The sequence below is a fragment of the Sitophilus oryzae genome, unplaced genomic scaffold (genome assembly GCF_002938485.1).
Source record: "Sitophilus oryzae breed Bouriz unplaced genomic scaffold, Soryzae_2.0 scaffold_1525_pilon_pilon, whole genome shotgun sequence".
NCBI classification, from domain to species: Eukaryota; Metazoa; Arthropoda; class Insecta; order Coleoptera; family Curculionidae; genus Sitophilus; species Sitophilus oryzae.
This window is the reverse complement of record NW_022146198.1, coordinates 375065-388764: the sequence shown is the minus strand read 5'-3', so window position 1 is coordinate 388764 and position 13700 is coordinate 375065. Positions and strand designations below refer to the sequence as shown.

Sequence of the window (13700 nt, the reverse complement as noted above, 5' to 3'; positions counted from 1 at the left end):
AACAAATTGCGTAGAACCATTCATATAAATACAGGATGTTTAGATTTCGTAAAAAAGAATAATGTTGAACAACAATGCAAAATATCAGGAAGCTTGCAAAATAATTGCAGAATAAAAATTTACTTTTTAAAAAAGTTTCCTTCAGACAAATTGACGACTTCAGCTTCATTCAGAACCTCGAAATTAGGGGAACAAATTAGTGGCTTCAATAAGCGTAGAAGTTTATTCCTCTAATTTCAATATAAGCATTCAGGAACGTCAAAATTAGTGGTAGTATTTTTCAATTAATAGAAAAACTAGACTGGACCAAAAAATAATTGAAAGTAGATGGAGAATGTCTTAACCATCTAAGATTCGCTGATGACCGAATCCTCATTGCCAACAGTCCTGAAGAACAAGCACAAATTAACAAAATAAATACAATTACCAATATAGGAGGTCTAGCATTGAGTACATATGGAAGATATCAGGACCAAAAAAGAATTGAAAATAGATGGAGAATGTCTTAACCATCTAAGATTCGCTGATGACCGAATCCTAACTGCCAACAGTCCTGAAGAACAAGCACAAATTAACGAAATAAATACAATTACCAATATAGGAGGTCTAGCATTGAGTACATATGGAAGAAACTCAGGTCATATTCAAATCTAGAAAGCCACTTGATCTAAAGAAGAAAACACTCGATCAATGTGTAGTAGTGTAGTATACCAGTGATGACCTATGCATGTAAAACCTGGACACTTACCTGGGGTCACACAACACACAATCCTCGGTGGAACGAAATATACTGGGAATAACAAAAGAAGAAAGTAAAAAATAGAGTATACGATACTAGAGGTTACGATAACAGAGGTTACGATAATAGAGTTAAAGTACACGATAAAATAGGATACGACAAGTCCCAGGATGTCATTCATAGAATCAAATCCCTTAAGTGGCAATGATGGCCTTAAGTGGCAGTGGCAGAACACCTGGCAAAAATGGGCAGAACACCTGGACGGACAACAGATGGACCACAAAAATTACAGCATGGTATCCACGAGGAATTAAGAGACTAGATAAAGATCAAATCTAAGATGGGAGACCATTATATTAGGAAATTAGCAGGGATAACTTGGACCCTGGATAAGATGGAAATGATGATATATTTAACACTCTGAAAATTATAAAATCTGGAATTTTTCCCGTTGGAATACATTTCCCTTTGCATTAAAACATCGACAGTAACGCTGATACCAATATTAGTTCAGAAATATTCTCCTATAACTTCTTACGAATATAAATTGTGTCTTAGAAACTAGCCCATATTTTAGTACCAATAAAAACTTTGCTGAGATGTGGCAATACTACTGGGAGCGGAAATTATGGCAATTTTTATGAATTCATAAAAAAAAGTAATTTATCTCGGAGAAAAGCGCTTTTATAACGGACGACCGTAAATCTACGCAAATAAATAAAATAATTATTGTTAGTACTGCACCTTTACTGAGAAAAGAAACAACATAAAAGCCAGATATAATTTGTGACATATCTACATATAAAAAATATTCATTTACCTTAGATATGATACTATTTTTCACAATATTGATACTTTCACATACAATCTGAAAAGTGGCAATAGGAAAATATCTTAAACTAAAAATACCATCAGAAAGAAATAGGGTGAGTTTCCTTTGATGTTCTCTATGGGGGTATCTCGGAAACTACTGGAGACAGAGAGTCAGTTAAATGGGAAAAGAATTGCAGTTTCGTGGGGTCAAAATTTGAGCATTTCAGATTTTTGAAACAGTTCATGGCTTACTAGATATTTAAAAAAAAAAATTTGCCTATTTTTAAAATTGTCCCAATTCCATTATAATCTATTTTAGACAAAAAAAATTCTGATAAAAGTTGTAGATAATCACATCCCCAATGAGTTTGTGTTCTCCGATTTTTTCTAAAGCCTGTCGTTTTTGACAGATGACACAAACATAAGTTTTTTAAATGGAAACCATAGTTGGCCATGACTTCATAAAAAGCGCCATTTTTTAAGCTTTTCAGCGATATACTGATTGATTGACTAATTTCACTTAGTTGGCATGGTGTTCTTATTTTGTTATGATTTATAAAAAAAAATTTTTTTTTTTTATAAATTTTCTTTTTTATAGTTTTTTAAAACTGAATTTCTAGCTATTCTCACAGAACGACCGATCGACTTAATTAAACTTCTCCTGTACCGCCTCTTCGAGTGCCTCTCTTAATTCATAAGTTCTTTTGTATACCTTGTTGTTAACCATACCGGAGGCCCATGCAATTGGTCGACCTCTTTCTATCCCTGAGTCTATATAATTATGATATAAATAATTTTTAACATTTCTTTCATTGTTGGGGGTGGGGGTGTATGTCATAATGGAACTCATATTGGAACCACTCTATTTAATACGCCAGTATCTAAATTTAACTTATCTAACATGTCTTGAAAACCCTTCTCCAAAAAACGTAACTAACGTTCATCGGTAAATGAATCCTCGAAACTGTAGTTTCGAGAAAAGTTGAACCAATAATCCTACACGCTTTTCTTCATTTAAAAAATTCCCACTTACAATTTTCGTTTATTTTAATTTACAAAGTTTGGATGTGACAGTTTCACATTTGTTAGAGCAACGACGATTGCACTTGTTTCAATGGCTAACTAAGTGAAATTAGTCAAGAGAAATCAGAATTAGCTATAACTCAGTAATTTTGTGAAAAAAAAATTTCACGTAATTATCTACAACTTTTATCTGAAAATTTTTTGTCTAAAATAGATTATAATGGAATTAGGGACAATTTTTAAAATAGCCAAAATTTGTTTTTTTTAAATATTTAGTAAGCCATGAACTTTTTCAAAAATCTGAAAGGCGCATATTTATGACCCCACAAAACTGCAATATTTAACCGACTCTCTATCTCCAGTAGTTTCCGAGATTTCGAGATACCCATTTTAGAATTTTTTAGAATTTCGAATGAGTGGGAGGGGGGTTAATCACTTCGACCTTACAGATCCATTGTGTCCCCCTTTCTTGAATCATAACTCATCATACAGTCCCAGGGCTTTGACAAAAGCCAGTATCTGGGACGGTTTTATAGAGGGTAGTTCTCCATCTCCAATATCAGTCGTACCAAAATTCATGGCACGAATGGTTGTCGTCTCGGCGCACTCAGTGATGAGGTGTACTGGTGTTTCCCCATCTTCCCCACAGAATCTGCATTCGCCGTTTCTTCTTAGTTTCAATCTACTGAGGTGTTCATTGAGGAGACAGTGTCCTGTTAAAAACCCGTGACAATCCGAAGATTGTTCTTACTCAGACCCAGGAAGATCTGTGATTTTTCTTGATCATAAGCCCTCAGAAACTTCTTCGAGTGTCTTAGACCATTGCAAGATTTCCATTTCAGGTTGCGGATGGAATCTTCCAAGTTCTTGAGTTCCGCCTTGAGTTGGTTACCACTTGGAAAGCAGAACGGTTCTGGTCCAGTTAGTGGAGTGTTCGCTCCTTTCCTAGCTAGATTATTTGCTTTCATTGCCTTCTATCCCTTGGTGAGCAGGCACCCAGATTAGGAGGACTTTGTTTTCTTTGCCTAATTTATTCAGCTTCTCTATGCATTCTTTGACCAATTTCGAATTGATTGATACTGAGTTGATCGCTTTTAACGCTACTTGGCTATCAGACAAGATGGCTATTTCTTGTTTCGGATAGTTCCTATCTAATATAAGTTGTACGCATCTTTCGATAGCGTAGATTTCTGCCTGTAGGATACTAGGGTAAGTGCCCATTGGTTCGGAGTATTTAGCTCTCGGCCCAAACACTCCGATCCCTGTTCCCGTATTGGTTTAGGAAGCATCAGTATACCAAGTTATGGTATGGTCTTTTAACTGCTGGGCAAGCGTTTTGCTCTTCCAATCCTTTTTATTGCCCAATACTACATTGAGATGTTTCTCAAAGTTGTAGGTTCTTGGCATATCGTCCACTGGGAGTTGCAGGAGTGGTATTTCCTTTATGAGGGTGTTCCAAGCCCCTGATCTGACAATTCTCCCAGTACTAATTCCGTTAGTGACCATTCTAATCATTGTCGCATTGGCATATATGCAATGACAATGTGCAGTGGTGTTAGATCTAGAATGACCTCCATTGCTGCTGTTGGACAGGTTCTCATGGCTCCTGTGATGCAAACACATGCTAGTCTCTGGACTTTGCATAGGTTTAGCCTTGCCATCCGTTGCTCTAGTTTTGTGTACCAGGCAACTGCTCCATAAGTAATCATGGGTCTTACTATCATGGTATACATTCAGCGCAAAATGTTAGGGGAGCAGCCCCATCTATTTCCTATACCCATAGAGAACATAGAGAACATTGTAGAGATACCCATAGAGAACATTGTAGGAAACTCACCCTGCATATCAAATACATATCGGAAAAATTATGTATGCTTTATCGATAAAATACAGTTTCAGCTAATTTGAAGTAAAAGATGCTAAATTGTCTAAAATTTCGTGAAAGAATTCTGAAGAAATTATAGAGCTAGGATGAATTTTTAAGAGATAAAAAACCACCCAAGCATTTTTAAAGGGTGATTCTAAAATGTAGACAGTAGATAGGGCACGAGTTTAAGATCTAATCAATTTGAAAATTAACTCTATATGATTCTTTTTTTACTACACAGATTATATTTTTTTTTTTAGTTTCCATTTGAAAGGCGATTTTTATTGTATTATAATTTTTATATTTCTATGAAACCCTGTATAATATTTAGTTAGTCACTACTATACCAATTCAAATAGAGAAAACCATTTTCTAAAAAAAAAACATGAATTTGATGGATTGGATCGTCTTTACAATAGGAAAAACTTAGACATACTGTACGTTACTTCTGCTCTGCAAATGCCAGTTTAGAGATAAAATTGAAAATATATTTTCAATTTTAGAGATATAGAAAATTATATACAAAATATGTCTAGAATTTGATACAGGGTGTTCCAAAAAACATGTGCCATCTCTCGTGGAGAGATTCCTCGATTTAAAATTAAGTTAAATATGTTACTATAAGTGCGACATATTTTAATGCGAAAAAAGTGTCAACAGATTCACCAGGGACATGCGTATGGAATATCATTGAAATATTAAAAAAAAAACCATGCGCCACTGACTTTGTTCTCTTCTTAGCACAACTGTGTAGCCCGTCTAATACCGATTAAAAGTTGTCTCTTGATATTTTGAAAAAAATGAAGTCTTTAACACCCTGTAGCTACGAAAAAAAAAGAAACAGAACGGGCCTATGTTGATATAAAAAATAAATCTTATTTGTACGTGAAGAATCTCTCCACGAGAGGCGCATGTTTTTTGAAACACCCCGTATAGAATCTAAAAATCAAGAAATACAGGGTGTCCCAGAAATAAGTACAGATATTTTAATTGCTATTATATTTCGACCCCAGAAACACGAAAAAAATTTTTAGATTATTTCTTGATAATATGGCAACATAGGTAGTAGATTAAATTTACAAGAAAAAAAAAACCAGACAAGATCCAGTGATTCTCAAAATTTAAGCAAAAAGTCATTTTTTTGGAAATTTTCAAAGTAAAATAAATCTGTTATTTTGGACTTATTTAAAAAAAGGTAAGAAAAAGTTTGTTTTTTTTAGATCTACCACCCCTTAAAATATCTGTACTTATTTCTGGGACACCCTGTATAACGTTAAAAAATATTTTACAAAGTAATGATATCCCGCAATATCTTAAACCTAAAACATTAAGCTTTATAACCAAATTAGATCCTAAAAATAATAATAAAGGGTCGTTTCAAAACCCCTGTATACTTTCGAGCGACCTCTACAAAATCGGAACGATCAGAACCAGACCGATGCCAACGACCAATTCCGCACATAATTGCCAGGTAGAATTAAATAATTACGCTCACTTAATGCCAACATGTTAAATGTCAACGAGTCATAAATCTGTCTCGAACGGAGGCAGTTCCTTCCTATTTGCGCGATTGATTCTAACCGCATCGGTTATTGACGTGAAAAAGTTTTATTAAAAACGGCATTTCTGTCTAAACGAGAATTACAATAACGCACCCTTTAATTAGCTTTAAGTGGTGGTGTTAATTTAGACTCATTAAACACATTAAGTTCAGTTGATAAAGGAAATTTATGTCAAACCTTTGTAAAATACACTTGTATGTTTTTTTTTTCTGAACGATGTTTTGAAGTTTACAACCCTGAGAAATAATAACTAAGGATGTCCAGAAATGTTTTAAAATTTATACTAAGGGCTGGCAAAGGTTAGTCTTGGGTCGAGATTTGCGTATGTAAGAAGAGTACAATGCGTTTATAATGTACTGAACAAAGAGAGGACAGTAAACACGTTGCCAAAGGTATGAAATAAACCGAGAAACTGTGCACATCGCTAAGAGACGTGGAAGGGGATATAGCAGATTTGTCGCAGTTGACCGGTCGACCCAATCAATACCTCTGTCAGTACTTAAAGTTCTAGGGAAAGGTGTACGTCATGCGTTCAGCTTCACGATTTAATTACGTCTCGTGATACTTAATTTGTTTATTTATTAACGAGTCGTTGTAATTTTCCCTATAGCTTGAATTTTTTTAAGTGCAAGCTAGAAACACTTGCATTTTTGGTAAAAATAAGTGGAATTGGGTGTTCGATAGTGGTCGCGCTATTAGAACTCTGAATTCAAAAAATTGATATCTCGAAATCTATTAGAAATAATAGATTGTTAATATTTCTGCTGTATTTTCTTTGTAGACAGTATCTGAAAGTCTTTATCAATAAAAAAATTACACGATTGCTGAAAACTGCTATGCTCTAAAAGTACGATAGATCGATTGTTTACAATTTTTGAACGGAAAAAACAACCTTACCGAATTTTTCTTATGTAAACATATTGTAAAATATCCGATCTTGAAAATAAAAAAAAGTTTCAATATCTAAAGTGGTTCTTGAGTTATGGCCTGTTATGTGTTAAAAAGTTAAGTTTTTAAATTATCGCGATTACTGACGTTTTCTCGTTATAAAAAAAATGATACCCTGACGATATCCGTATAATTCCATTTCAGATGCTCAGAACATGTCTAATGATATTATCTAGTTATCTCTTTAAAAAAAGTCTTTAAAATATAAGCGGTTTGCGATCGTGATTTTACTTTACTTGATAGGGAAAGGCATATCGGCAACGCCGCAACAGCACACTGTCGCGCGTCGCGTCAGTCGGTCGCATTTCTCTCACTCCGACTTAATAAGATCCCTATGCGATTTACTTCCACACATGTAAATGCCGACCCAAAAGTAACAGTTGCCAGCACGGTATACCAGGTGTGTCTCAAAAGTGGCTCACCCCTATAACTTTTTTATTTTTTTAGATAAAACAACGAGATTTGGTATGTTATTATGTGACATAAATTAAGATTGATTGACATATTCAATTGTTTTCGGTAACTTCCGGTTTCACCAGAAATGACTACAAATTTTGATTTTTAAATCCCTGACAAAAATATACCACCTACGCTCCTGTCTACGAGTAGAACGCTGCAGTGGAGATAGAGGAACGATAATCCAAGAGCACCCACGTCCGAAGGGACGACATTTTCAATTCGTATGCGATTCATTGTTGCGGTAATTCAGGTAAAAATTCGCATAAAAGACTGGTCGTACGCTGCGATACACGTTTGCAACAATTGTACGGCCGGCAGCACAATCTCAATCCCTTTCGGTTTGTTTACCTTGCCATATGGCCGGCGCAGAAAAGAATTTTAACGGTAAAAATCTTAGGTATATTTCAAGAACCCATCTCTTGTCTGGTTTGTTTTATTTAAAAAAAATTGTTATTTTTTATACAAGACGATAAAATGGTATTTTATCTGTGTGCTGGGTTGGCATTGGTTTCTATGTAATTTGACAAATAAATAAAGCTGTCTCTTTAGTTGTCAGTTTTCAGTCAAATTTTTTAAATCTGTTTTGTGTCGATTGCTGATTGAATTGGAGCCAGAAATGGCTCAAAACGAAATAAGTAAATTACCAACAGATATTCAGGCTGAGGCGACAAACTCCATATCGAAACTACTTCCAATTAAATCCCGAATAACTTAGGAAAAGGAATAACAAAAATTTTCAAAAATGGAAGCAATTAAAAAACGTGCGAGAAGAAATAAAGTTTTAACCTATCCTCGCTGTTAAAGTATCATTTAATCTACCCTTGCGATTAAAGTACTATTTTATCTACTTTTTTTGAGATATAAGGCAATTTTAACAGTTGGTTTGGAAAAAACATAGGTACAAAATATGCAATAGTTCCAATTATTGATTGTTCTTTCTTTTATAATTTTACAATAAAAAAAATTGGTAAATTGGTGGTTGAATTTTTGATATGTTACTTTGAAAAATGTAAAAACGAATTGTGAAAGATTTTTTAAATTCATCCCCCAGAAGGGGTGAAATAAACAAATAAAATTATTTTTTCGAAATTTCGGAGAAACGGTAAGGATTAGAAAAAAAAAGTTCAAATAAAAGTTGTAGAGCGTTCAATTTTACATAAAAATGGTCTCTATACTTTTTTGCTCCAATCAAAATTAACCGAGATAGGGTGGCTAGAAGCTAGGGGATAAGTTCTTACCGTTTCCAACCGTTTCTCTGAAATTTGGAAAAAAACACTTTATTTACATTTTTCACCCCTTCTCGGAGTGAATTTTAAAAAATCTTAATTGAAATATATAATTTTCCAAACAAATTGAATAAATATGTTAAATATATGAATTTTTCAACTTCCAAACCAAACAACTTATTTTTTCTATTTTCTACTATCATACACTAGCTTCTAGCCACTATGGGCAGTGTATATAAACATTTAGTAAAGGCTAAACCTTACATTTTTCTAGCAAATGCTTAGTTTGCAGTGAATAAAAATAAGTATTGGCTTTTACTAAAAATGCAATTAGCAAAAGCTAAAGTTTTTAGCATTGTCTAAAAATGGTGTGAATAAAAGTAAGCAATTACTAAGAATATTAAGGAAAAGCTTACATTTTGCAAGCTTGTTAGACCCTGGTTTAGAAATTTAATATTGGGCAGTATGAATAAACATTTAGTAAAAGCTAAAACTTACATTTTCCTAGCAAATGCTTAGTTTGCAGTGAACAAAAATAAATTATTAGCTTTTACTAAAAATGCAATTAGCAAAAGCTAAAGTTTTTAGCATTGTCTAAAAATGGTGTGAATAAAAGTAAGCAATTACTAAGAATATTAAGGAAAAGCTTACATTGTGAAGGAAAATCTTACAAATGACAAAAAAAAGGTTCATAATTTGATAAAATCCAATTATTTAAAAAGAAAATAAAATTATGGACATTTCCGCTCATAAATCCTAGTAAATAGAAATTACTATCAGACCCATAGTCAACAGACTGCAATAAAATAAACAAAACAAAGAGCAATAACGGACATACAGCAAGTATCAAGAATAAATAAGTACAAAGATAGAGGACTGAACGTAAAATATCAGAAATAATTATAGCAATATATTTTTAATAAACGTATACAGTGCACGTTTGAAGAGCTCAAGGTTATCGCGTACTAAGTAATAATTTATAACATTTAAGATCATTAAATAATTTTTCAATGCTAAATTGAAAAGAATATTGAGACTTGGGCACGCTATTCATAAAATACAAGAAATGGTTTTATTACCAAGAATAAAAAATAAATAAAAAACATACACTGGACACTCCCTTTTAAAATACTATATGTATAAATCATAAAATATTTTATAATATTGAACATTTAATATAACATTATTGCATTATTAACTCTAATTCTAACTTTCATTATACAGACTAGAAAACATTTTAATACATATCTTAAAAAAAATATACGAAAAATTATTTTCAATTTTAGCAAATGTGGCATTGAATTTTGAATACCCTGTATAATTTACGATTACTTAAGTACAGAGCAAAAACCGAGCGTAGTTTCGACCTCAAAGCATTTCTTGTATTTTTAACGTTTGTCTATACAGGGTGGGTCTTAAATAAGTGCAAATATTTTCAAAGCTGGTAGATCTCGATAAAAATAAGTCGAAAATAATCGACATTATTTTACTTTAAAAATTAAAAAAAAAAATGATTTTTTGCTTAAATTTTGAGAACTACTGGATCATTCTGAGTTTTCTTTCTTGTAAATTTAATCTACTATCTATTTTGTCATACTATGGAGATACTACGTTTTTTACTTAAAATTTAAAAAAAATAAAATAATTCCAAAATTTCAATTTTTTTTGACGAGCCTCATAGACGTGGTTCTGGGGTTGAAATATACTACCCCTAAAAATATTTGCACTTATTTAAGACTCACTCTGTATAATGTCAGCAAGTTGACAGTATCTCTTTTAAAAAGAAAAAGTGAATATATATCTTTTGTCTGAAACTGCGTAGTAGGATATTGAAATTATAACTTTGAATTGCTAGAATATAGGAATATATGAATTCGACTTACTCAGCAATATCTAATTTCAAATGGCTCCATGTGTCCAAGACACACAACACACAACTGCTTCATAAAGAGTTCTCGATCTTGTAGCATGTATATCCTTCTTCAATTTGAATCGGTAATTGGGTAACACTTCAATCACTTTAACAATGAATTCGAACGTTCGAACGTGTCCAATAGTTTTTTGCTGTCGTTATGATTGGTATACTTGCAATTTTAGTGAGCACTAAATTACCAATTTGAAATCTCTTTGATGAAGACGAACATGTTGAACAAGTGGAAGTGAATTTTTCCTTTTACTTCGCAGCAAAAATAGCAAGGCTAATTTTGTACCAGAATTTACTGCGACAAATTGGCACACACTACACAAAAAAGATCTCACTTCTGATGTAAGGGATCTCTCAAATAATACTGTTGCTTAGAGAAAAATAAGTATTTAATAGCAACAACGGATCTCTACCACAGTTTCTTACTGAATAAATATTTTTCGTATTCTTACGTAACGCAGTTTTTTTTGGACTGACTCGAGAATTATCATCCTACTATTAAGGAAACCTTCGACTGTAAGATAATAGATGCACAATTCTACAGGACCTCTAACACATACCTATTAACTAACATCTTACTATTATGTAAAGTGAACAGAAAGAAACCCAAAAATGCAATAATTTTAAAAATCCATTTTTTAAATGGATTTGTACATTTAAAAAATCATCTCCACCCACCAAACTTTTTTAAGACATCCTGTACAAGTGTATCTACATTATCCGAAATATAGTCTGTCCAGCAAGAGGATCCATGACAGTGTGACAGTTGTGTCTGTCATTTTAATTCACAGGCATCTCATTTTTTTAATGCAAAATCTTCTCATCCATCCTAGTACACAGTATTATAAAGTTCTTTATCGGACCTAGATGAAGATCCCCAAAGCACGGTTATAAAACGCCGTGTAACAATTAAGGATACTAATATAAAATTATATAAAGTTCTCCAGTCGACAAAAAATATAGATGATTCAACCTATTTTTAATACAAAATAGACCACAAAGACGTCATTGTCATTCATTCTTTTGTTGTATTAACTATACATAATCAAATACACCCTGTATACATGATTTATTAATATTCAATAATCATATTAATATATCCAAAGAAAAAATGGACAACAAAATATTCAGAGCCATATCAACGTAGGTAACCAAAGGTAAGGTACCAAGTCAAGGTACCATCCTCGTGGGCTGGAGAATATAGGCGGCTACGGCCTGATATCCACTTTGAAAAATCAAGGTCGCATTTTTGTTCCTATTTTGGACCGCGATTTGAATAATGTCTGGTCTATGTCTGCGGTGCAGCATACTAAGTAATCGAGTTGAAGGATTCTTATTTGTGTTACCGCATTACCGCAGTCTTTTGTCAATCATATGTCATTTAAAATATCGTTATATGATAAATAACTCATCTTTATATTGTCAACTAATTGCAGAATGTCGATATTAGTAAAAGATTCTTAAATGTTAAAGTTTTTTCTGTTACTAATCCAATTTTTGACATTGGATGTACTTGGATTTTGTTTAAAACATGTTTGGTGTGTACCTAGCTGTTGTTTTATGGACTGGGTAGCTTTATTTTTATGCGCCTTCAACACTATATCAATAACTCAATCTATAGTCTGACCAGCGAGAGAATACATGACAGTGACAGTTGTATCTGTCATTTCAAAGCACACTTGTCTTCGTCTGTCGAGATCCTCCCTAGCTCATTGCTCATTGGACAGAGTTTAGCAGTTCTAATATTTTAAACTCTTCGAAAATATCTGAAAAGCTAGCCCTACTTCTTTGTAGTGTATCTATTCTTGCAATATATTATAAACTTGTGTTCATGTTTATTTGAAATTCCTGTGAAATATTGCAACATTTCAAAATATAAACATTGTGACAGTTGTATAGTAAATATTTAATAAGTTCTGGCTTTTTTGTAATGTATAGGTACGTAATTAACAAAGTGTGTACTTAGTAACTAATCAAAAAACAAAAATATTGTATTATAGTGTTTTCACAGAGTGTTTTCATTTATTTTAATCACAACTAACACGACCTATGACAATAAATTAACTTTGTCTCTCTTTATTATTTCATTCGCTGCGACAGATAGGCCTAAAAATTATAATAATTAATTGAACGACAAAGTAGAATTCGGTAGGAAAATAAACCCGCATATCTCCGCCACTGAATGATGTTACCAACAGCTGCTGTCCTTGCCTTTAAGGTCTCTTTGCCCATCATCATGCCAATTCCTAACCTAAGTTTGTTGTATTTTAATGATTTCTGCGAAGACCGTTTGTCGACAATTTCATTGGCTCACTTGTCTTTCTGTTATTAATTGTTTCTTTGTTCGTACTGGAATCGTACGAGACGACAATAAACAAAGAAATCATCAACTAAGCAATTTAATTATCGTCGGGTTCTTAACTTATAACAGCAATAAAAAATTGTACCAATATAATTGCCAAGTTTTTTAAACGAACATGCTAATTCTATTTTTGGGGTCTTTAAAACATGCTTAATTAACATCCCCTTTGCGACCGGCAATTTGCAATTGCTCGTTTTCACGGAAACTACGGCTCTGTTTTAGCTGGAAATTTCACGAAATTAACGTTTTTACGATTTGAAAAGACGTTTAAGTGACAAACTGTTTACAACTTACCTTTATCTGGAAGAAATTCCGTAAAACAAGACACGAAAATCCTAACTTACACGCACTTTCACGGAACTAAACTTTTCAACGGACCAAGTTTTCCACAACTGAAAGATAACCGGCGCGCAACGCGCATAATCGCGCATCAAGATGGCGAATGCCCCTCCGGAACAGCGAAACATACAAGACACCCATTGGCCTGTTTGATTGGGACGCTTCGAGCATAGCCAACATCGAATAAAAGTCACCCTGTATGCCCGTATGTATTTAAAAGGGTGTGGTTCGATACAATTTATATTATTAAAACAAATTATTCCAGTCGTTCAACCACCCTCAATTCAAATTAACGTCTGTCCTAGGAGATCTAAAAAGAAAATAACTTTAATTGACAAAGATATTAAAAATCATTATTATATATCGCCAGTAATTAAATTTCTTTGCTGTTATTAATTCGCATAAATACAAAAAGCAATATTTTTACATTAGTTGCCA

At 33.0% G+C, this 13700-nt stretch overlaps 1 protein-coding gene across 2 annotated transcripts in view; it reads right to left on the bottom strand.

The window, feature by feature from the left end:
• Nucleotides 1-13350, bottom strand: part of LOC115878779 (cell surface glycoprotein 1-like) — a 253310-nt gene extending 239960 nt beyond the window's left edge. Inside the window, exon 1 of one of the 2 annotated variants that reach the window (XM_030895378.1) lies at nucleotides 13218-13350. The gene's annotated coding sequence lies outside the window, so the exon portion shown is untranslated. The remainder of the gene's footprint in view (nucleotides 1-13217) is intronic. The other variant, XM_030895380.1, reaches the window with a different exon arrangement.
• Nucleotides 13351-13700: the final 350 nt, after the last annotated feature.